General features: G+C 40.3%; 1 pseudogene; it reads right to left on the reverse strand.

Annotated features, from left to right (window-relative positions):
- Positions 1–5,719: 5,719 nt before the first annotated feature.
- LOC132045006 (5S ribosomal RNA) lies at positions 5,720–5,836 on the reverse strand (annotated as a pseudogene).
- Positions 5,837–27,244: the final 21,408 nt, after the last annotated feature.

Below are 27,244 nucleotides of genomic sequence, written 5' to 3' on the forward strand. Positions count from 1 at the left end.
AGTCAAATTTGGCCAACCGAGGGTGGGTCCCACATACCCCACACGGCCACATGGCCATTTGGCCACTTCATAAAATAATTTTTCCAACTTTTAGCCCTTAGTTTTCCTCAATATTTCCATCCAATAAAATCGTATACAACTTATGCCTTAAAACAAAATCGAAGGTCAAAAGTCTCAACCTCGTATCCCGGAATAGTCTTATCCTTAACTTTTCATGGTTGGCTCGGAATGTCCCGACGTACAAAATACGGGATATAACATCCTCCCCCCTTTAGAACATTCGTCCTCGAATGTTAAACTGGTCTTACAGGGTATTATAAGCACTTCGGGGGAGTCTTTTTCATTGCTGTCACATGCAGTCCATTCAACAATCCGCACAACCAAATAAGGAATTTAGATTACCCGAAAACATAGGAAATAAGTAGGAATACGTATTTTTCATCTCTTTCCTGTCATTGTTCCGCCACAATACCTTAACGGGAGCTATGTCTTTAATGTGCAATCTTCTCACTGACGATCCAGCATGGATATAGGCTGTTTCTCGTAGGCTAATTCCTCTGTCACCTGGATGTCATCTATGGGACATACTCTGGAAGGGTCACCAATGCATTTGCGAAGTATAGACACGTGGAAAACTGGATGCACTGCTCCCAAATCAGATGGTAGGTCAACCTCGCCTACTTTATGAACGACCTGGTGAGGTCCAATATACCTCGGACTGAGCTTCCCCTTTTCTGCCGAATCTCGTAACACCCTTCAAGGGTGACACTTCCAAAGATATCCAATCGTCGACCTGAAACTCTAGGTGTCGACGTCGACTATCTACATATGACTTTTGTCAACTCTGAGCTGCTAATGACCGCTCCTGCATAGATTTTACCTCATCAATGACTTGCTGAACCCTATCTGGGCTAATTAAATTAGTTCCGCCAACATGAACCAGCCAATCGGTGACCTGTACTTCCTGCCATACAGAGCCTCATACCGTGCCATCTGGATGCTAGGAGGGTGACTATTATTATAAGCGAACTCAATAAGTGGCAAATGATCATCTCAGCTATCTCTGAAATCGATAACACAGGCCCGCAACATATCCCTTAGCGTCTGGATAGTACGCTCGGTCTGTCCGTCAGTCTGAGGGTGACATACTGTATCGAGGTTCACTTGTGGTCCAATGGTCAACGTCATTAGTCCTTACATCCCTATCACTATTTTTCCTTTTCATTCCGAGTGCTCACCCAACATGACTTTGTTGCTAGTGGGTATAATGGTTATGTCCCTTAAACTATTCCTCCTAGTTCCTTCCCAGGACTATTTTCGTCGATCCAAAATATGTATATACGAAATGATTCTGCACCCTTCGCTATTCTTCACAGTACAACTACACTTATGGCAACTCATAATTCGAGTCCAAACTAAATCCTTGGGCTCTTGCCACAACTATTCCTTTAGCTTTCTGCTACAACTGTTTCTTTAACCTTTATCCCTCAAGTCTTACAATACAGCCCAAAAGCATAAGGCTACGGAAATTTTTACTCCCTTACAATCCTCTCATAACACAAGTACACGTGTCTTCGATTTCCTTGTATTGGCGATCGTTTCGAACTCTAACTCCAAGTTAATAAATTTCCCTTTATGGAGTATGAAAACACCATAGTCCCTTTCAAGTCTATTGTTATATCCGGCATTTTCGCATATTCGGAAAAATTGAAAACAATTGTGACTTGTACGTTATAAGTTAATATTTTTGATCCTAATTGACATATCTATGTTGTTCATGGAGAATATTGGCGTAAGGATGTTGAAGCAGGCCGAGGGAAAATTTGGAATTTTGAAAAATTGGTTTCGGGAATTATAAAACGAGAATTATGGCGAATTGGGCTCAAAACAAAAATAGAAATTGAGGCCCAAAATGACCAAGGGTGGCCGGCCAAGCTATGGTTGGCCCAACCCATGAAGTGGTCATGTGACCAAGACATGTGCCTAATTAAAATAAAAGGCATGCAACCTTCAAGAATTTTCAAGAAACAATCACAACAAAAAAAAAATTGGAGAGCAAATACAAAGGGGCTGTTCAGCCGAAGCAAAAAGGAAAGAAAGAAAAATTTTCCAAGCTTGTTGCTCCATCCAAAATTCTTGTTCTTCTTGAATTCTTAACAAGTTCGATACGCTCTCCGACGTGATACAATTAGCTAAGCAAAAGAAGCTGCGTTTGCGGAAGATTGGAATTTGAAGAAAAAGGTATGAATTTCATGTTTTATGTTATGGGATAAGTAAACATGTTATAATGATTAGAATTAGGTGAGAATTATGGAAGTATGGTGTGTGTGTGCATGACGTGTGTGTATGTGAAGGCCATGTTTGGCCGTGTGCATACATGTGTGTGTAGGCAAGATTAATTAAATTTTTTGTTGTATTCTAGCTATGATTATGATGGAAATTACATTGGCAATGGAAGTTGGAAGAATTTGGTTGAGGTTAGAATTATGGAGTGTTGGCCGTGTGGTACATTAAGGAGAAGTAAGGTTGAATTAATTTGTAATATGTTGGTTGTGTTGTTGTTGTGATCCTTGTAATGTAAATGAAGGTAAAATGGTATAAGTTTGCCTTGAAATGAAATGTAGGAACTTATGTCGTTTTAGTATGATTTTATGGTATTATGAAAATGAAATGGTTAAGGTGTAAATTGTGAGTAATGTTGATGAATTTGGAAGATGGAAATGTATTATAAACTTGTATGTTAAAGATTGGAAGAATTGAGTAAGTTATGGTTTTGGTGAAAAATTGGCATAATTTGTATATCTTGTATATATGTTGTAGAAATGTTATGGTATGTCTCCGAATGGTATTGTAATGAACTTGATGAGTAATGAATGTGAAAATATTAGATTTGAATTGGAAACGCGAAGTTGGAATGAGGGTTATAGTATTACGTTGGAAAAATGACTAAATAGACTATATTGTATTAAATTGTGGTTGGTGTTGTTGTTGGTTGTTTTGAGCCGAGTTGAATCTCGGGGGTATCATATTTATAGGGGAGGTGCCGAAATTTCGGTAGCCAAATACTTAACCGAAGTTGTAATGTTAAACTTGCATGAATAGTAAGCGGTAAAGAGGACCATTTGCGGCATTTTCGGCGAAACGGGAATCAAGATTTGACGAGCGTAAGGCATAACGAAGGTATGTGGGGCCTTCCCTATTCTTTCTTGGCATGTTCTGAGCATACTAGGCTTGAAAGCGGGCCTTGATTGTGCTCCTGCGTCTCATAATATAAGACTGAAAATAGCGTCAAATTGTTCAGTACAATTGAACCTGTCCCTTCACAAATTATCGTCGAAATGGTTTGTATGCATTAAACCTTCCCTAATGGACCCGGACTGTTCCAAACGCTCATAAATGGTTTCATAAAGTCTATGATCCATAATTTATGTCCGCCGCCTCGACTTGACCCGAGGTGGGCCCCCAAATCCGAGACCTCTTACTATGATTTTAATTGACTTATTTCTGTATAATGTTAAAGAAATCTTTTGATTATGGTACCGTGTCGAACGATGAATATGATGAATCCATAATATGCTTTGACATGTGTTATGATTCTAGAAACATGATTTGAAGTAAGTAATCGTGCCGTCCCCAAAAGAGCATACATATACATATACGATTATCGTCCGATTTTCTTGAAGCGATATGTCATCTGTTTTGTTCCGTTTGCTTAAGAACGACCATTCTGAATCTCTTGTAAGCCCCATGATATATTTGCTACGTCCGAATAGCCTCAAAAACTCTGATTTGACATAATCCGTCATGGCATTCGAAAGGTACGTATTATGACTGTTTATGTGATTTGTTTATTGAGTCTGGACTTATATGCATATGTTTCTGCATTACTCTGTTCGTGCAAGTTATGATATGTCTATTCACCGAGCCCGGGCCGGGATATGTTCTCGTGCGGTTTCGTGCACTATTCACCGAGTCCCTCGTATTTGCGGGCGGGACACGTTATTTGTACGATTGTGATGTGATGATACGGGGATGGCGGCCGGGATGGCACATGATTATTATCCACCGAGACCCGCGACGGGGCGGGACACGTTATGTATACATGATATATATATATGAGTCTGACATGCATGATCCTATATTACCGAGTCCCTTAATAAAGGGCCGGGACACGTTATGTGCATACTTGGCATAAGATGATGTTATGTATGATTTCATCTACCGAGTCCCTTATCAAAGGGCCGGGACACGACACATGCTCATATGACATTACATGATTCGTTATGCATTACTTATTTTTGGCATTATGTCTCCTGAGGTCTCGGATGAGGTATCGCCTTTGTATTTCGATTACGGCTATAGCTCGGCTGTTATATTTCGGTACTCGGGTCCCCGATTATGATTATGCTTCTTACTAATCCGCTTTACATACTCGGTACATTTCCGCATCGACCCCCGTTCTTCGGGGGCGTGTTACATGCCCACAGGTACAGACGCACCGCGAGATACGCCACCAGCTTAGGATACCGGTTCTGCTATTGGAGAGTGCTCCATTTGACCCGGAGCTGATATTTTTGGTATATGTCTTCTGTTGTTCGTTTGCTTTGTACATATGCTTATTGGGTACGGCGGGGCCTGTCCCGTCTTCGATTCCCGATCGTATGTTAGAGGCACGTAGACATAAAGAGTGGGTTATGGTCTGTCTGTAGAGTTTGTGTATGTATTATGTGTTTGGGCGGTTATCTACCGCGGCGGCCTTGCCGCTCGCCTTTACATGTGTATATAAATATGTTGGCCCTGTGTGGCCTTTGCTTGGTATTTTCGAATGCGGGTTAATTTTTGGTTAGTAAGAAAAACGAGAGGAATCTGCCCAAATTTTTCTAAATGTTTGAGTTACTACTTTTGGGCTTTTGATGCGTACGGGTGCCCAGGTCGGGCACTAGTCACGACCTACGGGGCTGGGTCGTGACATCTATCATGTTTCTCCCCCCCCTTTATTAGGGAGGTCCTAGTACGCCAATAATTTCTAGATATCTACCGTCCTCGGCGCTTATCTTTCGAGAGTTGGAAATCTCTTAGGATCGTTGCGCGGCCTAATCATTCTTTCCTTTACTTCTGATTCCTCTTGTGTTCCATACTGCCACACTCTACTCCTCTCGCAGGCCTACCCTCACATTTTTATCCAAATAGTGTTGTGCTCTGCCCATCATCTCTCTAGGAGGCTTTACTTCCTCTTGTTTCTTACTCGTTCGCTTTGTCCCTGACATTTTGGTCACTTTACCTACCATCTACTCACTTTCTTTCTTTTTCAAATTTCATTAGCTTAGAACTTTCCGGGCTTGACATGTAGTAAAAACAGCATTAGCTTACCTTACATCATTTGTGCCATTTTGGTCATTTGGGCTTCGTTGCCCTATTCGATTAATGCCTTCCCATATGCCGCTACGTCGATTGCTGGGATATATATACCCGCTGATATAGCCATGTCTGGAATGTCATATACATACATATACATAATTGCTACCATCCTGTTTACAAAATGTTCCCAAACACTATTCATCTTACCCTGCTTCTAAAGCTGTAATGCGCCTTCTTTCTTTTCACTGGTTCGGTCTGCCTCATCCTGTGTGACTTCTTAAGGTTCTTGCCCACTCTGTATACTCTGATTTCTCTTAGGCTATCCTAGCTTTCCATTGGTCTTTCCTGTGTCCGACTCTATAGAACTTTCAGAACACTTCCCAGGGGGTCACCCATCCTAGTACTACTCTCGCCCAAGCACGCTTAACTTCGGAGTTCTGATGGGATCCGGTGCGTTAGTACTAGTATGATCGCATCCACCTCACCGCATGACCTTCATCACCTAATCTGGAGTAAATAGAAGTCTTAACAGATTTCAAGACGTCCTCATAACACATCTCCCACCGAATCAGAAAAGGGTCTCTTACTCCAATCAATAATTATTTAATACTCGTAGTCATTGCAAATTCTCAGTTAGGTGGCACTTATATTCCAACGATAAGTGTCCAAAGTTCTCTTGAAGTAGTATCCTTATCACCATCTATATCATCTGTTTCTTTTGATGAAATTATATCGCACCACCGGTTCCTTAAGCCTACCGTCTTTGTCGCTTAGAGATTTCATTATTTTCGAGGTGAAGTCGTGTGCATGCAGTACCCCTTTATGCTTTATGTCTTTTTACCCTTACTGTGTACCTAACACAGGCTTCCAACTTACTCAAAACACACCAAGTTCGTCTCACTAATGGCCTTATCGTATCACCATGGCGTCGGACTACCCTTTAAATTCATAACTATGTATTCCCTTTTCGTTCCATTTTCGTACTCATTTAATTACGTCTATCTTGGGTGCTTCCTTTGGTATCCCCTTACCATATTTTTTTCAGTCTATGTCCATCCTTTCTTTTTCTGCGCACGAGGAATTTTATAACACCTCTATGTCCTTCGGAAAATATTACTCCTACATAATCCCTTTCTCGTTTTCAGATCATATTCTGTTCATCCCTATTTGTTCTTATTATACCCATCATTTCCTAGCACTCATTCTCCCTCGTTGCTCATCTTTCTATGGCTTGGTCTTTCACAGTTCCGTCACTGATATTACTCGTGTTCTGGGCTATACATGTCATAATCTATTACTGCACGGTTATCTCGCCCGCTTTTCTTTTCATCTCTTTTTTTTTTCCAATTAACCCCTTCTTCTTTTTTTTGATCTATAGCTCACCTTTATACTTTAGTCACATAGATCACGTCGTATATATATTTTTTTTCTTGTCACTTCCTCGCTAGACTTTGCTCATTTTCGTAACAATCCTTATTTCATTCACATAATATCCTGTTCGTAATCAATCTTATAGTGTAACACTTCTCAACCTTTTACCCTTTCTGGTCGATCTTACCCTTAATATCTCGTAAGCTGTCTTATCAGTACATTCATATCCGTCACAATTCTCTTTTTTTTTTTTTTCATAATTTGTCATAATTTTTATGCTTATCAACATTCATACCCGTCACAATTCTCTTTTTTTTTTCCGACTCACATCATGTTCATAATCACGCCGACTTTCCGAATTATGACACGAATACATAACGATAATTTTTCGAAACATAATATACTTCTTTTTACCTTTCTCGAATCAAAGGGAATTTGTAACATATAGAAACATATAGAACTTATAATACAACGCAAAATGACATATCGGCTTACATAGCCGCTTACACGACTGACATCGTATACCCACGACACTCGTTCGCAAAGTCTCTAACCCGTAACATGAAACCATAACATGATAATCCGACTCGGCAAAGCACTCCGAAGAAATGGAGCTCGCTAATCCCGCCGGAACGTCTTCTACCGATATCTTCTCCACACGGGTGTACGCGCGCGCATGAAACGCGCCCCCGAAGAAAGGGGGGTCGCACGGAATAGGTACCGAGTATGTAAAGCATGAAATATAATAAGCGGGATTATACCGAAATAAAGAGTACGTAAAAAAACCGTAAAACTTGCCTTTAAAAACATATATCATGTATGTCATTTCCATAAAATCATCAAGTATGCATATAACGTTCCCCCCCTCGTGAGGGACGCGGTGAATGAAATCATCGTATACACATATACATATACATACAACGTGCCCCGACCCTCTAGTAAGGGACGCGGTAGTAAAATCATATCATATACATGTACATGTAACGTGCCCCGGCCCCCCCATGGAGGGACGCGGTAAAAGGGAATCATCATGTGCCATCCTGGCCACCTCCCCCATATCATCATATCAAATAACGTGCCCCGGCCCCGCTAGCAAGGGACGCGGTAAATATACGTGCCCCGGCCCTCCATGGAGGGATGCGGTGAACAATGCGCAGAGAAACGTGCACGAATACATGCCCCGGCCCGGACGCAGTGAAAGAGTGGCTACAGCTCGCACGAGCAGAGTAGTGAGAAACCATGCACATAAACCATTTCAGAGACTCAATGAAGTAAACTGACATTAACCGATTAATCATATTGCAGAATATATATACGAATCATATAACGTAAGCATATCAAGGCATCTTGAAAATCCGGACAAATATTATAGCAAACAACTTTCGGACATTACTCGGAAACATATCATATATCATGAACATATCAAAATATCGTAGAGATCATAGTCATATATCGATTCAATTCGGGCCCGCCTCGGAAAGTTACGGGCCTTACATATTATGGAATCACATACGAACATATCGAAGCAATCCGAGCCTTTCGATGAAAGATACGGACGTTCGTAGTTACGAGTCATTTAAAAACATCCTCTTTTGGAAACACAACTTATATGCAATTTTTGAAATCCAAATCTTACTAATGACATAAAAACCATATCTTGGTTACATTAAGAATATGAATATCGAGAAACAAATAAGGATCATAAATATGCTCGGATTGCAAGAATAGAGTTACCTCGAGAAACGTGTCATCACTTACTTTCAACTAGGACATGCCAAAAGAAAGAAAGGTGAGCTTTACATACCTTAGCCGCTTCCTAAGCTAATCCAACCGTACGTCTCGACTTTCCAAGGTCTACACAACGTCAATAAATATCGAATATTAGTCATAAACATCAAAGAATCCAATTCCACGCCATTACTTTTTCTACCGAAATTTCGGCAAAGATTTCCCCTATAAATCGGACATCCCCGAGAATTCAACTCGGCCAAAAAATTACAACAACAAATCCGAGAATTTAACTCGGCCACAATATCAACAATAATACCAACAATCAATACAAAACACATTCTAACGCAAGTAGTCTTCCTTTCTACATAATGCAACAACTTCTACTCCAACTTCACACTTTCAAACCAATATCAACGTTTCCAAATCCATTTACTAATTTAAGATCATTCAAACACAATTCGAAAACATTTCATATCATTCTAAAAAATATACAAAGAGTCCGCCAAAATCCATAATTCACCCGAAAACTCCTCAACTTCCCTAGAAACAATTTTTAATGCCTTTCTCGCTTCCAATTTCATGAACTATCTCAACAACACACATTCTAACAACATTATACTCATGAATAACGAAATGACACTAATACCATATTAGCTTCCAAATCAACCCATAACATTTCCAACATCAATTTAAATCATCAAATCCTCATTTCCATCATAGAATACATATCTACAACAATCAAATTATTACATAGAAATTGTTCCATCCTCCCTACACACAACACACATACACGGCCCATGCATATACACACAACCACCATGCAAACTTCCATATTTCCATGAATTCTATCCTTTTCTACACACAACAACATAAGTGAACTCTTCACAACATATAAAAAGGGATTAAATCTTACCTTTTCTCCCTAACTTCTTCACTTGTCCAAGGTGCGGAAATGATAAAACGAGCGATCTATCTTCCAAAACAATTACACCACGTTGTCGAGGACCCTTGAATTAGTAGGAATACATGAAGAAAATAATTTTTGGGATAAAATTTTCAAGGGTCCCTTTTCCCTCCTCCTTGGCCGAATGGCCTTGGAGTTCTTTCTCCCATTTTTTTTTTTTTTCTCTCAAGTTTTCTTGAACTTTCCCATTGCAAATGTGATGAATTTCATCCATGTGCCATATATTTAAAGGTCATGTGGGGCATGGCCCACACCCATGTGCATGGCACATGCCCCCCTTATTTTCTTTTCTTTTTCTTTTTTTTTTTTTTTTTTTTTTGTTCAAGACAACCAATTTCCCAATTCCAATTTTGCCCTTAACCTTTCCGCAATATTACCATAAATTCTTTTGTGAATTTCCATTTTTACCCTTAACCCTTCTCCATATTTCCACACTAATGACATTCACAATTAGTACTCGTAAACAACTTGTGCATTAAACAAGATCACAATATAGCTTTGTCCTTAGCTTCTTGCAACCATCTCGAATTATTCAAACGTACGAAATACGGGTCATAACATCCTTCCCCCCTTTAGAACATTCGTCCTCGAATGTTCAACTAGTCGTATAGGGTCTTAATAATTTCGAGGGGGATTTCCTGTACCACCATAACATGCACTCTTATTTACCAATCATATTTTTCTTTCATCTCCTCCTCGAGTTCGCCAATCATTTCCTTTCTGTTATCATTCCGTCACGGTGCCTTAACGGAAGCTACGTCTTTAGCACGCAACCTTTTGCCTTACAATTTGTGTAATAAAGTTCGGTGTATCTCGGGTTAAGCTCGTCCTCCTTGTCGGATCTGATTACGTTCTTCACGGATGACATCTTCAGGCTTACCCATTCGCCAGTCTAGAATCTTAAATATCGATACCGATTGTCGTCGTACGATTGCTGTCGTTTTTGAGTTACTAATAGCTGTTCCCTGTCTTAGCTGTTATCGGCTGATACAATTCGGAAAGAAGTTGGCGTATAAATTCACCCCCCTTTTAGTGGCCAACTAGTTCTAATCACCTGCTTACATCGTCTTACAATCCTTCCTTATTCATCTTGTTACATTTTCAACACGTTGTCTCGTGTCATTACCTTATCTTTAATCCGAACTCTTCTATCGTCCCTTGGTCTAATCTTGTTTCCAATCTTCCCGTCACACATGACGTTGCGATCTTTACCTGAGTGTACAAAGGGGTCAAATTATTCTAAAAACCGCCTCAACGTAACTTCACTAATCCTTATGTCTTACTTGTCTCCGCCTCTCTTACCTTACGGCCGGTATCGTGTAGGTCTTTGGTTCAACCGTAGCCATGCCTTGTTTGTCCACAGTACTAGTTCCACATCGGTAATTTGTCTCAACCATCCTAACATCTTTCCTTAATGCACCTAAAGTATTATCACCGTATTGTTGTTACCGGCCTTAAACTTTTCTCGTTACGCATTTACTTGGTCTCAGCGAAGAACTTTACCTGCGGCCCAAGCATTCGTATCCAGGACATTGTAGCGTCAACTGTCTTCATCTTACACTCGTATCTCTCTCTCCCGCTTCCCCCCTTTAGGGGTGTACTTATACTATCGCTCAATCCTACCTTGCCCTAAATCCGTATTTCCAATCTTAATTAGATAGCACACTTATTCCGACATTTTTAATTCCTTTGCCTTCCGTCTACTCGCTTTCTTTCTTTTCCAAACCTCATTGTACTAACACTTTCCAAACTTAACTTGTAGTGAAAACAACATCAGCTTGCCTCGTAACATTTGCACTTTTTATATATTTTTTTCCACTTGAACCTCGTTAATCCGTCCGATTAGTGTCTTCCATATACCGCCACGTTGATTTCCGCAATACATATATCCACTGATCTAACCATGTGCAGGATATCCTGTGCATACCTATGCACACTTATGGCCCCTACTATCTTGCTTACAAGATATCTCCAAACACTATTCCAATTCGCCCTAATTCTAGAGCCACGTTGTACCTTTTTCTCCCTTTACCAATCTAATTTGCCCCGTTCCGCGCGATCTTCTTGGGTTTCTGCCCACTCCTCAGACTCTTAATTTGTCCTTAAGTCACTCTAACTCCTCATTTACTGCTTGCGGCTGAATTTGTAGAACTTCCGGAAAACTTCCCAGGGGGGTCACCCATCCTGAAATTGCTCTTACCCCAGCACGCTTAACTTTGGAACTCCGGTGAAATACGACGTTTTAACGCTCGTATAACTGGGTCCACCCTACCGCATGACCTCCGTCACGTGATCCGGAGTAGGTCGAAGTCTTAACGGACTTCGAAGCGCTCTTATAGCATAATTACTATTTTACCCCTCCTTTGGCCCTCGGTATCCGCTTTTCACCTGTGGATATGGTTACCTCTCGTTCTAGACTTCCAAATTCTCGATGGTGATGAACACACTCTGATCGCCATTACTTATAATACTCATATCCTTGGTCACACGTATCATGGCCTATTACTACACTGTTGTCTCGCTTCCTTCTTATTTCCTTTTTCCGATTACCCTTTCTTTTCTCATACTCGCTATCATTTTCGTTATTATATAATCCTTATTCCCAACTTTCTCTACAGAACTCAATAGGCTTTCCTTATTCGTTCCATATTTCACTTTTCCGTTTCACACTTGCCATTAGATTCTAGCAACATAGATCGCATCGCAGCTTTAGCCGCTTTCCCACTAGGCTTTTCTTATTTTCCGTAATAATCTCCACTATATCTTACTTGCAACCCAATCCTATATTGTAACGCTTCTTAATCCTTTCCGATCAACTTTACCCGTAACGTTTCACCAACTGTTCTATCGATATCTTCGTATTCGTCACAATTCCTTTCCTCCGTATTCTTGTCTTAATCGTACTATTACTCCTTCTAACTATAAGCTCGTCGTAATTCATCCCTACTTGTCCATTCGGTCGGCACCTTAAATAACACTCCATCACGACTTACCAGCCCCTTCTCTCCTTTTTTTTTTTTTTTTTTTTGGATCGCCTTTTAGGACTACAGGTCCTTTCCAAATTCTTCTCACCGTCTCAGTGTCGAACTTCCAATTATTGTTGCCCCCAATTCCGCAATTAACTTCTTTCCCGAGGTCGGCTGCGCTCGTATCTTAGTCAAATTTTTTTTTTCCATTACTATTGGCACGACCCCGTTTCTAGACATATCCCAAACCTAAATCTCATTCCTTCTTTATTTCTGGAGAAATTTCGGCAGAGTTTCCTCTGTAACTATTACTATCCCAAAACCTGTGCACAGAAAATACCAACAATGCCTCACAGGGCCAGCATATATATATGTATACCATATCATGTCGCAGCCACACAGGGCTCTCAACATCATTGACAGTACAAAATTAGTGAACATACCTTGTAGGCCCAGCTCAACCCGCACCTGTTACACTTTCTTGTTTACCTTCCCCTTTTAATCTTCACCTGTATTTCAATCATACTTCACTATCTTGCCCGCATATATCTTTCATACCGTTACTTACTCGCGTGCTTCGTAACTTCCAATGTCGCCGCCGTTTTCTTCCGTCGATGCCATTTCTCTCCGTCGAAATCGAGGTTAGCGCAAATAATCTCATTTCCTATGACTTGGCTCTATGGCACGATCTAAGATGTCAAAGAAGAGTAACCATCCTAGATGCCCCGTAGCCTCCTCGTTTATAAATGTGGCGCGCTTCACACCATAAACAGGACTCTACCGGACACGACTTTGCAGACACCCCCAAGACGAACCGCTCTGATACCAATTTGTCACACCCTAATTTCCCTTAGGGCGTGATGGGCACCCGACCCTTATTTAGGGCCGAGCGAACCCGCCGACTCACATCATGTTCATAATCACGCTGACTTTCCGAATTATGACACGAATACATAACGATAATTTTTCGAAACATAATATACTTCTTTTTACCTTTCTCGAATCAAAGGGAATTTGTAACATATAGAAACATATAGAACTTATAATACAACGCAAAATGACATATCGGCTTACATAGCCGCTTACACGACTGACATCGTATACCCACGACATCGTCCGCAAAGTCTCTAACCCGTAACATGAAACCATAACATGATAATCCGACTCGGCAAAGACTCCGGAAGAAATGGAGCTCGCTAATCCCGCTGGAACGTCTTCTACTGATATCTTCAGCTCACCTGGGTGTACCTGCGCGGCATGAAACGCAGCCCCCGAAGAAAGGGGGTCAGTACGGAATAGGTACTGAGTATGTAAAGCATGAAATATAATAAGCGGGATTATACCGAAATAAAGAGTACAGAAAAACCGTAAAACTTGCCTTTAAAAACATATATCATGTATGTCATTTCCATAAAATCATCAAGTATGCATATAACGTGCCCCGGCCCCCTCGTGAGGGACGCGGTGAATGAAATCATCGTATACACATATACATATACATACAACGTGCCCCGGCCCTCTAGTAAGGGACGCGGTAGTAAAATCATATCATATACATGTACATGTAACGTGCCCCGGCCCCCCATGGAGGGACGCGGTAAAAGGGAATCATCATGTGCCATCCTGGCCACCTCCCCCATATCATCATATCAAATAACGTGCCCCGGCCCCGCTAGCAAGGGACGCGGTAAATATACGTGCCCCGCCCTCCATGGAGGGACGCGGTGAACAATGCAGAGAAACGTGCACGAATACATGCCCTGGCCCGGGACGCAGTGAAAGAGTGGCTACAGCTCGCACGAGCAGAGTAGTGAGAAACCATGCACATAAACCATTTCAGAGACTCAATGAAGTAAACTGACATTAACCGATTAATCATATTGCAGAATATATATACGAATCATATAACGTAAGCATATCAAGGCATCTTGAAAATCCGGACAAATATTATAGCAAACAACTTTCGGACATTACTCGGAAACATATCATATATCATGAACATATCAAAATATCGTAGAGATCATAGTCATATATCGATTCAATTCGGGCCCGCCTCGGAAAGTTACGGGCCTTACATATTATGGAATCACATACGAACATATCGAAGCAATCCGAGCCTTTCGATGAAAGATACGGACGTTCGTAGTTACGGAGTCATTTAAAAACATCACTCTTTTGGAAACACAACTTATATGCAATTTTTGAAATCCAAATCTTACTAATGACATAAAAACCATATCTTGGTTACATTAAGAATATGAATATCGAGAAACAAATAAGGATCATAAATATGCTCGGATTGCAAGAATAGAGTTACCTCGAGAAACGTGTCATCACTTACTTTCAACTAGGACATGCCAAAAGAAAGAAAGGTGAGCTTTACATACCTTAGCCGCTTCCTAAGCTAATCCAACCGTACGTCTCGACTTTCCAAGGTCTACACAACGTCAATAAATATCGAATATTAGTCATAAACATCAAAGAATCCAATTCCACGCCATTACTTTTTCTACCGAAATTTCGCAAAGCATTTCCCCTATAAATCGGACATCCCCGAGAATTCAACTCGGCCAAAAAATTACAACAACAAATCCGAGAATTTAACTCGGCCACAATATCAACAATAATACCAACAATCAATACAAAACACATTCTAACGCAAGTAGTCTTCCTTTCTACATAATGCAACAACTTCTACTCCAACTTCACACTTTCAAACCAATATCAACGTTTCCAAATCCATTTACTAATTTAAGATCATTCAAACACAATTCGAAAACATTTCATATCATTCTAAAAAAATATACAAAAAGTCCGCCAAAATCCATAATTCACCCGAAAACTCCTCAACTTCCCTAGAAACAATTTTTAATGCCTTTCTCGCTTCCAATTTCATGAACTATCTCAACAACACACATTCTAACAACATTATACTCATGAATAACGAAATGACACTAATACCATATTAGCTTCCAAATCAACCCATAACATTTCCAACATCAATTTAAATCATCAAATCCTCATTTCCATCATAGAATACATATCTACAACAATCAAATTATTACATAGAAATTGTTCCATCCTCCCTACACACAACACACATACACGGCCCATGCATATACACACAACCACCATGCAAACTTCCATATTTCCATGAATTCTATCCTTTTCTACACACAACAACATAAGTGAACTCTTCACAACATATAAAAAGGGATTAAATCTTACCTTTTCTCCCTAACTTCTTCACTTGTCCAAGGTGCGGAAATGATAAAACGAGCGATCTATCTTCCAAAACAATTACACCACGTTGTCGAGGACCCTTGAATTAGTAGGAATACATGAAGAAAATAATTTTTGGGATAAAATTTTCAAGGGTCCCTTTTCCCTCCTCCTTGGCCGAATGGCCTTGGAGTTCTTTCTCCCATTCTCTTTTTTTTTTTTTTCTCTCAAGTTTTCTTGAACTTTCCCATTGCAAATGTGATGAATTTCATCCATGTGCCATATATTTAAAGGTCATGTGGGGCATGGCCCACACCCATGTGCATGGCACATGCCCCCCTTATTTTCTTTTCTTTTTCTTTTTCTTTTCTTTTTTTTTTTTTTTGTTCAAGACAACCAATTTCCCAATTCCAATTTTGCCCTTAACCTTTCCGCAATATTACCATAAATTCTTTTGTGAATTTCCATTTTTACCCTTAACCCTTCTCCATATTTCCACACTAATGACATTCACAATTAGTACTCGTAAACAACTTGTGCATTAAACAAGATCACAATATAGCTTTGTCCTTAGCTTCTAATCATCATATACATGTACATATAACGTGCCCCGCCCTCTAGTGAGGGGATGCGGTGAATAGTCATCATATGCCATCCGGCCGCCTCCCCCATATCATCATATCATATATATATATATAACGTGCCCCGGCCCTCTAGTGAGGGACGCGGTGAATAATGCGGTGGGAGCCGCATGAATACATGCCCCGGCCGGGACGCGTGAAGGACATATTGGGCCGGCACGAGCAAAGTAGCGAGAAACCAAATGCACATAAATCATCATCACGTCGACTCAATGAATAAGTAAGCAGCCGACGCTCGAGAATCAAAACGAAAATCATGTTAAGTTCTTTAAAAAACAAGTCATTAGGACTATACGAAGGTAAATCTCAGGGACCACGGATATGTATCACACCAATCCGGGCCCGCCCATGCAAGTTAAAGTCGTTATACGTTACAAAACTTTCTACGAACGTTTCAAGGCAATCCGGTTCTATCTGTCACACCCTAATTTCCGATAGGGTATGATGGGCACCCGACCCTTACCTAGGGCCGAGCGAACCCTCTGACTAACGTAACACTCACAACCATACTGGGCCCACAAAACATAACATACGCACGAAATGAAAATTTTTCAGAAAACAAACATGCCTTTCGTTTTTTTTTTTTCAAACCAAACAAAATCTGCAATCGTATGAAAACTGTAATATAAGGCATAACGGTTTCGCTTATATAGCCGCTTGCCAAACACATCGGTAGCATAATGCATACAAACACACCGCTTACGTAGCCGCTTACAAAACAGACCCGACATATCATACACTCGACAATCGTACGCAAAGTCTCTATCATAACTTCGAACACCATACAAAGCACTCGACACGGCGCAAAGCCTCCGAAGGAAATGGAGCTCGCCAATCCGGTGGAGCATCTTCTCGCTAACATCACCTACTCATCCGTGGGTACCGCGTGGCATGAAACGCGGCCCGAAGAAAGGGGTCGAGCACGAAATATGTACCGAGCATGTGAAGCACGCATACATCAAACGAGGCCATAACCAAAGTAGGGAGTACGTAAAGTAAAGTCGTAATAACCCAACTACCCAAGTACTTACATCCGACACACAAATCATACATACTCATACCGAACGCATCATAATCTCACATGGAATAACATTAACCGATGTGGGATTTGCCTCATCATCGGTGATCAAACTCATCATATCATCATACATCATCACATATCAAATACGGTCCATAGGACCCGTGAGACCAACGTGGTCGCCACCCTATCCGGCGCCACAACACAAGCATAACACCGAAGTTTCAAATCTCCATATCCCCGAACACAACACATCGTCACAACACATCATAAGCCATATCACAAAGATAACTCCATAAACGGAACCCTACCTATGGCGAGGTCTCGGGAACCGTAGCACAAGATAACACCGAGTATATCATAGTGCGCACGATCATATACCGGCTCCGGATCCGGTGAAAGAGGTAACACAGAACGCACGAGCAGATCGTAAGTAACCACACACATATCAGACACCATCACAGACTCAACCGAATGATCAAAACGAACCCTTTTTTTGAAAATCCAAAATCATAGTTTTTCTCCCGAATCTCGCTCGGGACATATCAAACCGAACTTCAGAAACCGTTGTTACGTATCAAAATCATGGGCATAAAATCCTTATTTCCAACTCGACAGATAAATAAATAATCATAGTGAAGAAAATATTAAAATTTCCGAAAAAATCCATAAAGGTGGCATAGAAAAGCCCCCGTCCGAGCCCGACTACGAGGGGTAGGGGAGAGTGATGTCTTATGAACTTACATATTATGTTTTGGGGCGTTTCGAGGTCGTATGCAAAAGTTACGGACGTTCGTAGTTTCGAAGTCGTTTTGGAACAAGTCTCTTTTGAAAACAAAATTCTTTTAAAAATAGAACTCTTTTGAAACCTTAAAAGTTTAATCCTACAAAAGACATAAGGGTCATAACTCAACCGCGTTAAAGATACGAACATCAAGGAACTTATACCAATCGCTTACATAATTTTTCAAACTCAACCATATCAAGAACATACAAACCACAGCACAAGCAAATACGATTCACAAACATACTTGAAATTTACGAATGGAATTACCCCGAGGCACATATCATGTCATACCTTAGTTCCGTCTAAGACATGCCAAAAAGAAAAGAAGGGTAAGCTTCACATACCTCGGCTTGCTTCCTAAGCTAATCCAAACGTAAGTCTCGTCTTCTCCAAAATCTACGACAACATCAATAGGCATCGAACATTAGCCATAAGCGTCGAAGAATTCAATTCCAAACCACTACTTTTTCTCGTAATTTCATAAGCACTTCCCCTATAACTTGGACGCCCCCGAGAATTTAACTCGGCCAAATCTTCAACAACAATACCAACAACCATTTCAAAGAACATCAATAAGTACTTTCAAACGCATTCTAACACTAACAAGTCATTTCCACATACACTTCGACAACATTCCAATTATATTCAACTTAACTACATATTTCCGAACTAATATCAACGATCGCATATTCGAATAACAATTCAAACCTTTCATACACAAATCAATAACATTTCCCACAATCCACAAAATTGTTCAAAACAACCCAACCAAAACATAAGGCAACCCGAAACCTTCCAAGTCCAAGGAAATATCAACAACGCATTTCTTTTTCTTCCAAACTCATAAACCATACTAACAATTCACACATTGACAACATTATCTTCCACCAATTCATGAAACTACATTAAAATTTCTTAAGGTTCTAAATCAGCCCACCAACAATTACAACACCAACTTGGCACCTTAAACTCTCATTTACATCATTGCATTCACGACGACAACAACCAAAACACACTAAATAAAACTTGTTCTTCACTCCCTTTCCGCACTACACGTGCACGGCCACCACACAACAATTACATATTCAACTTGAATCATTCAATACATTCATTCTCATCACATAATCCATGACAACAACGACCAAAATACCAAGTAAAATCAATTCGCTATAAACTACCAAAAACAGCCCCTATTCGGCCAACACCAACATACATCAATTCCATGATTTTTCATCCATTTCTTCACACTACAACACATTCAAACATGCTAAATACAATTCATTCTTCATTCCTACACACTACTACATACACACGGCCAACACTTCTACATGCACAATCTCATGAATTTCTTTCACTTCCACATACCATAACATGTACAAACCATCCATAAAACACATAAAGAAAATCAAACCTCACCTTTTGCCTTAGCTCAACCACTCGGCTAGAGTTTGCAAACGACAAAACGAACGGTTCAACGACTCCAATAACTATCCCACGTTGTAGAGGACCTTCCAATTAGTATGCAAGCTTAGAAAAAAACAATTTTTCATGGCAAAATTTTATGGGGCTGGTTCGGCCAGCCCCTATCTTAGCCGTCTCCTCCTTCTTTTTTTTTTCTCTCATTCTCTTGAACTTTCTAGGAGATGAAGTGAATGATGAAGATGACTTGATCATCTTTCTCTTTTCATATAATAGCCAACCATGTGGCCATGGCCCACTCCCCACATGGCCGGCCACATGGCTAGGAAATTTCATGAATTTTGGCCAATATTTTCCATAATTCATTTCTAGTCCCAAATTCTTCCAACTTTCATTCTATAATTTTTCCTTATTCCAATCTTACCCTTAACACTTCATACCCACAAAAGATGAATATGCGACTTATGCATTAAGACAAAATCAACAAAACTGAAAATTAAAAGTCTTGTCCATAACTCGTCGCAACCAACTTAGATTATTCCAACGTACGAAGTACACGAAGTACGGGGTGTAACACTATCTATGAAAGTTACGGACATTTTTAGACATAAGATCCTTTAGGAACAAAACCGTTTATACAACATTCTAAATCCAATCATACCAAAGACATAAAGACCATAGCTTGACCATATTAAGGATGCTAACATCAATAAGCAAATATGAATCATAAACGTGCTCGGAACTTAAGAATGGAGTTACCTCGAGGCTCGTGTCATAGCCTAATTACAACTAGGACATGCCAAAAGAAAGAAAGGTGAGCTTCACATACCTCGTCCGCTTTCCACGCTAATCTGAACTCATGTCTCGGCTTCTCAAAATCTACAACAACGTCATTAGACATCGAACATTAGTCATAAACACTGAAGGATTCAATTCCAAGCCATTATTGTATCTACAGAACTTTGGGCAGCATTTCCCCTATAAATTCAACATCCCCGAGAATTCAACTCGGCCAAATCTTCAACAACAATACCAACAACCGTAGTAACAACATCAATGATCAATTCAAAACGCATTATAACGCTAGTAATTCTTTTCCACATAATTCAACAACATTCCATTTACCTTCAATTCGATGACATACATTCAAGCTAATGCCAATGATCTCACATTTAAATACTAATTCAAAACCATCCAAACAAAATTCAAGAACGCTTCAAACAATCCGCACGTTATTCAAAACAATCCATCCAAGCTACCATGGAACCGAAACCTCCAATTTCCATAAGAACAACATCAACACATTTCTTTCTTCCAAATTCATCAACTACACCAATAATCCACACTTTAGCAACATTATATTCATAAATACAAGAAACTATATTTAATTCACATTAGCTTCCAAAAAATTTCACACACGATTTTATCTTCAACTTAATTCATTAAACCTTTATTTACATCATAGAATCCACAACACAACAACCAAAAATACTAAATAAAATTTAGTTCATTCCTTGTCACAAAACAGCCCATACTCGCGGCTCAACATCAACATACAAAGTTTCATGAATTTCATCCATTTCTACACACTATTCCCTCCGTTCTAATCCATTAAAACTCGAATAAACTTGTTAACAATGAAAAGGAACCTTAATCTTACCTTAAGTATGCATCCACCACGTCCACCCTCTTCTTCTTGGTTGATTTTTAGCTCAAATTGAAGGCAACGCGACGTACGACACTTTTCTCTTCATGGGCTTCTAATTCGGGCGCGGATTTTGGTCAAAATTAATTTTTCTCTCTAGGCTCCCTCTCTTTTTATCCAGAATTTTCTGGGTGTTTTGGTATGAAAAATGAGGAGAAAAGGCTGATATTTCATTTAAAAAGGTGTGGGTAATGGGCCCGACCTGGTTGGGGTTGGGCTCGGGTTGGGCCTGGCCCACTGACCTTTCTGCCTTAAAACGTCCATATCTCCTTATCCCGATCTCGTCTGTGAACCCACGACCTATGGTTGGAAAGCTATTTCAATTATCTACAACTTTAATTCTGGGAGTTTTCCCAAATTCCAAACTCATAATACCGTTTTGGCCCCTCGAATTCAGATCACCCGAAGACGTTTTCTTAAATCGCCCTTTTGGAGGGCTTACACTCATTTTTAGCTTATGGGTCCTTCTTAGGACTTGCTCAACTTCACATGTACCACCCCTATATCTCTTCATATGTCCTTTATAAAATCCCAACATGTGGGTCCCACCTTAACACACGGCCACTTTGGCCTTTTCATGAAATTTTTATTTCAACTTCTAGCCCCTAATTTCCCTTAATATTCCATACCAATAAAATTCATAAGAAACTTGTGCATTAAATAAAATCGGAGGTCAAAAGTCTCAACCTCGTATCCCGAACTAGTCTTGTCCTTAATGTTATAGCCCGCATTTTGTACGCTTGGAAATTTCAAGGCTGTCGTGGAAAGTTACGGGCGAGACGATTTTCAAAAATTATTTTAATGCAAGTGGCTATGAATGTTGCTTATGAACAATATTAGTATGGGAATATTGTGAGAGGTTGAGGGCGAAAAAGGAAAATTCGCAAAATGGTTCATGGAAATATTTAAAAAGGCTAGGGGCAAAATGGTCATTTCACGGGAATTCAAGAAAATTCCAAAAGGGGCCATATTGGCCATGTGAATAAAAAGAATGGAAAAAGGATGACTAAAATAATAAGTCATCTTTTAAGAAAAAAAAGAAAAAGGAAAGAAAATTCTAGAAAAAAGGGGAGGAAAAGGAAAGAAAAGTCTAGAGAAAATTTGTAATAAAAAAAAAAAACAAGGCATGTGCATGATCATGTGACACACATATATATATATATGAAGTCATCTTCTAGTGGAAGATAATAAGAAAGAAAGAAGCAAAACAAAAGAAGATAGAGAAAAAAAAATAAAGGGGCCATTCGGCCACCTTCAAGTTCAACAAGAACTTGGAAGAAACTTCATCAAAAATTATTCCCTCCTAGCCAAACAATTCATTGAAGGGCCCTTAGCAAAGTAAAGTGGTTTTTGGAACAAGAAAGGCATGTGTTCATACAAGTTGCAAGTGCTAGCCAAGTGAAGAATTAAGGATAAAGGTAAGAATTCATTCCCTTTTATATGTTGTGGATGATGGTGCGTGGTATAGTGTGAAAAAAAACGAATGGAATTCATGAAGAATATGGATGTTGCGTAGTGGTCGTATGCATGTTGTGTGTATATCCGTGTATGGGTTGTTGTATGCAAGAATGATGAATTAATTTTATATGGTATGTTGGTTGTTGTAATGTATAGAAAAGGATGGAAAATTCATGAAAAAAATATATATATATGTTGGTGGTTGTTAGGGCCGAATGGATGGTAATGTGGCAAGTGGTAGTGAATTGATTCTAATTGATATTCTAGTTGTTGCATTGGGAATTTCGCGGTGGAAAATGAGGATGACTTAAATATACGTAGTAAGTTAGTTGTTGTTGGAATGTATGGAAATGGATGATAATGCATGAAAAATTCATGGAAATGGGTGTGTTGTATTGTGGCCGAGAAGGGTAAGGTTGCGGCAAACTATGGTGAGTTGATTTCATTTAATATTTTAGTTGATGTCGTTGCGGAATCCATGATGAAAAATGGAAGTTTAATGGTTAGAAATGAAATGAAAGTTGGTTGTAGGTCAATGATGAAGTTGATGCAATGTTGGAATGTTCTTTTATACTTGCGTAAATGATGTTGTTAGTGCATGGTTGTTGATACTATGGCCGAGTTTCATTCTCGGATTTGTTGTTGTTGCATTATTTGGAAAATAAGACTATTTGCGCTAGAATGCGTTTCTAATCGATCGTTGATGTGCTTGTTGGTATTGTTGTTGATATTTGGGCCGAGCCATATCCTCGGGATGGTGTGTTTACAGGGGAAATGCTGCCGAAATTTCGGTAAACAAGTATTGAGGCAAGATTGGAATTTTAAGTCTCATGAATAGTAACTGGTAAATGCGACCAAATTGCAGATTTTGGCGAACTTGGAGCTGGGATTTGGAGTAGCGTAAAAGGCGGAAAAGGTATGTAAGGCTTCACTTTCTTTCTTTGGCATGTCTTAGATGTAGTATGCTTGAATATGTGCCTCGGGGACAATTCCTTTCTTAGAAATTCGAGATTGAAATTAACTACTATTCATTCAGTAGAATTGAATTAGGAATTGTGTGAAATGATGGAAGAACTCCCTAAACATTTAGAACTTGCATGAGTAGGACCCGACTACCAAGGGCCAGTTGTTTAGCTACCTCATTATGTTCCATAATGTACGTGGTGGTGTGACAATGTTTCTAATATGATTATTACTTCGATTTTCCAAAAACGGCTTCGGAAGCGCGTTTGTGGTTCACTGATGATTTTTAAAGAACTAGTTTTATACAAAGAAACACAAAATCGATTTTTCTAAAACCACTCCGACGGGGGTGTGAGATTTTAATAGTTAGACTTTCTAAAACCACTCCGGGGGGGTGCGATGGCCTCAGCTTATGCCTGAGTGTGCTATGGCCTCGGTCTGTGTCTGAGCGAGCTACGGCCTCAGCTGATCACTGAGTGTGCTATGGCCTCAGCTCACGTCCGGGAGCACTATGGCCTCAGCTTATGTCTGAGTGAGCTATTTTTCCAAAACCACTCCGAAAGGGGTGCGAGATTTTACTACTTCATTTCACTTACTACTTATGTTTACATTATCATTACTATTATGCCCGAAGGGGCCGTGATTATTGTTATGCCGGAAGCGGCATGCCCGAAGGGGCCATCTTTATTATTATGCCGGAAGCGGCAATGCCCGAAGGGGCCATCGTTATTATTATGCCGGAAGCGGCAATGCCCGAAGGGGCCATCCTTATTATTATGCCGGAAGCGGCATGCCCGAAGGGGCCATCATTCCTACGCCGGAAGCGGCTGTCCGAAGGGACTATTGTGATGCTATGTTTAGATTGTGTATTCTAGACTTCGTGTGCTCTGTGTTTATTATGTGTGTGCTTAAAGGATGTGTGTTCACTCGCGTTATTTACTTAAGGATTGTTCTAAGACCCCATGGGTACCTTTATGTTTCCTCCAGCGAGGGCTGCAGGTAATGAGCTCGATTGTGATTTCTTCTCTTCCAAATTAAGCTATGGTTATTACTTGTTATTGCTTTACATACTCAGTACATATTCCGTACTGACCCTCCTTCTTCGGGGGGGCTGCGTTTCATGCCGCGCAGGTACACCCAGATGAAGAGAAGACTTTGCTAGAAGTTGTTCCCGCGGGATTGGCGAGCTCCAAATTCAGTTCGGAGTGTTGCCGAGTCAAGCACTTATGTCATGGTATTTGTGTATATCCTAGAGACTTTGCAGACAGTGTCCTGTGGAGAGAGTGTCGAGGAACGCGAACCGGTTATAGATGTTAGAAGAGTGCGTATTTTCAGATGTTGTCAGATGGTAAAAATTTATGTGAGTGACTGAAGGTTTTCATAACCTGGATAAAACAGTGATCTCTCTGTTGAAAAGTTTCATGTTTCAAAAGGTTTTTGAAATGACAGGTTTTAGTAACGCGAACGCTTAAGGGTTCGCTCGACTCTGAGGAGAGTCGGGTGCCCATCACACCCTAGTAAGGTCGGGGTGTGACACTTAACTTATCATGGTTAGCTCGGATTATCCCAACGTACAAAATACGAGATATAACACCTCGTATGTCCAATTCGATCTGCACCTGTTACACTTTCCTGTTCACTTTTGCTTTCCAATTTTTCAACTTTACATTTTGATCATACTTCAATACCTTATCCGACATATACCTTTCGTACCTTAGCTTACCTGCGTGCTTTGTAACTTCCAATATCGTCAATCGCTTTCTTCTGTCGAGGTCGTCCTTCTGCTGAAATCAAAAGTTAGTACGAGGAATCTCATTTCCTATGACTTGGCTCTATCGCACGATCTAAGACAGAAAAAGGGTCACTGATTCCTAAATGCCCTGACCTCCCGTTTATAAGTGTGGCCGGCTTCACACCATAAACAAGACTGCCGGACACTGCTCGTAGACAATCCGAGGACGAACCGCTCTAATACCACTTCTGTCACGACCCAACCCCATAGGCCGTGACTAGTGCCCGAGCTGGGCACCCATACACACCTGTTAACCATAATCAGCGTACAGACAGATTATACATATACAAAAGTCAGACATCAGATCATAGCTGGCATAACCAGATCTTATACATACAGAAAAGTAATGCGTCGCCCCGAAATTGCCACAAATATATATATACACATCGCTGTCATAGCTTTCAGCAGATAATATCACACATAAGCCGGTAAGGCTATCATAGTATAGGGGGACGTCCAAATCACAAATCACACAGACACAACTGAACAGTGATTACCCACAACCCACACATATGTCTACAGACCTCTAAGAGTAACAACAGAATCATATGACGGGACAGGGCCCCGCCGTACCCATGAATAGTCATATACATATGCATCGGAAAAATCTGTGCCAAGACATGGGCTCCAGAACAAGGGAGCGCTCCAAAATAGTTGAATGGAAATCCTAAGCTGTCGGGTCTTCATAACGAGCATCTATACCTGCGGGCATGAAACGCAGCCCCCGAAGAAAGGGGATCAGTACGAAATATGTATGCGAGTATGCAAAGCATGAAATATAGTAAGCAGGATCATAATCGGAACAAGAAGTACAGAAAATAAATGCAATATCCAGAATACCAAAATGCTTACTTATTAAAATACAAATCATGCATGGGGCTCTTAGAATATGGTCGCCCTCCCGTCAACGGCGCCATAACACAGCATAACACTAGAAGAGTTCAAATCTCCGTAACCTGGCATATCACATAACACATCATAACGCCATAACACATCATAACACCAAATATACACGAAACCCGGCCCTCTAGTGAGGGGCTCGGCAAACTGGACACATCATACTCCGGAATATAACATAGTGCGCACGATAACATAACCGGCCCGGGACTCGGCGAAGGATGTAATAACAGAATGCACGAGCAGAGTCGTGAGTAACCATATGCAATGTAAAACGTTTCCAAAAACTCCATAGAATAGTCAAAACGAACTATCATTTAAAACCAAGAGAATAGTCAAGTCAAGTTTCCCCCGAATGTCACTCGGGAACATATCAAATATAACTTTAGAAATCATGGATACGTTTCAAAACCATATGAAGTAGCTTATGGAAATCGAGAACATAATCGTCATTACAGACTCGATAGGTAAGTAAGTGATCGACGCTCGAGGATTAAAACGTCAGTCACGCTAAGTTCTTTCAAAAATCGTTAGAACTACACAAAGGAAAGTCGCGGGACCCCACGGATGAGCGTCAACCCAATCCGAGCCCGCCTATGGAAGGTATAGCCATTATACGCTACAGAGCCTTTTACGAGCATATCGAGGCGATCCGGTTCTGTCTACGAAAGTTACGGTCATTTCTAGACGTAGAATCCTTTAAAAACAAAATCTTTATGCAACATTTGAAATCCAATATTACCAAAGACATAGGAACCATAATCTTTGTTACATTGAGAAGGCCGACATTAAGAGGTAAATAAGAATCGTAGACATGCTCGGATCGTAAGAGTGGAGTTTCCTCGAGGCTCGTGTCATAGCCTATTTACAACTAAGACATGCCCAAAGAAGGAAAGGTTAGGCTTTACATACCTCGTCCGCTTCCTAAGCTAATCCGAGTTTAAGTCTTGGC

This window comes from Lycium ferocissimum, unplaced genomic scaffold, assembly GCF_029784015.1.
Source record: "Lycium ferocissimum isolate CSIRO_LF1 unplaced genomic scaffold, AGI_CSIRO_Lferr_CH_V1 ctg5825, whole genome shotgun sequence".
In the NCBI taxonomy this organism is placed as follows: Eukaryota; Viridiplantae; Streptophyta; class Magnoliopsida; order Solanales; family Solanaceae; genus Lycium; species Lycium ferocissimum.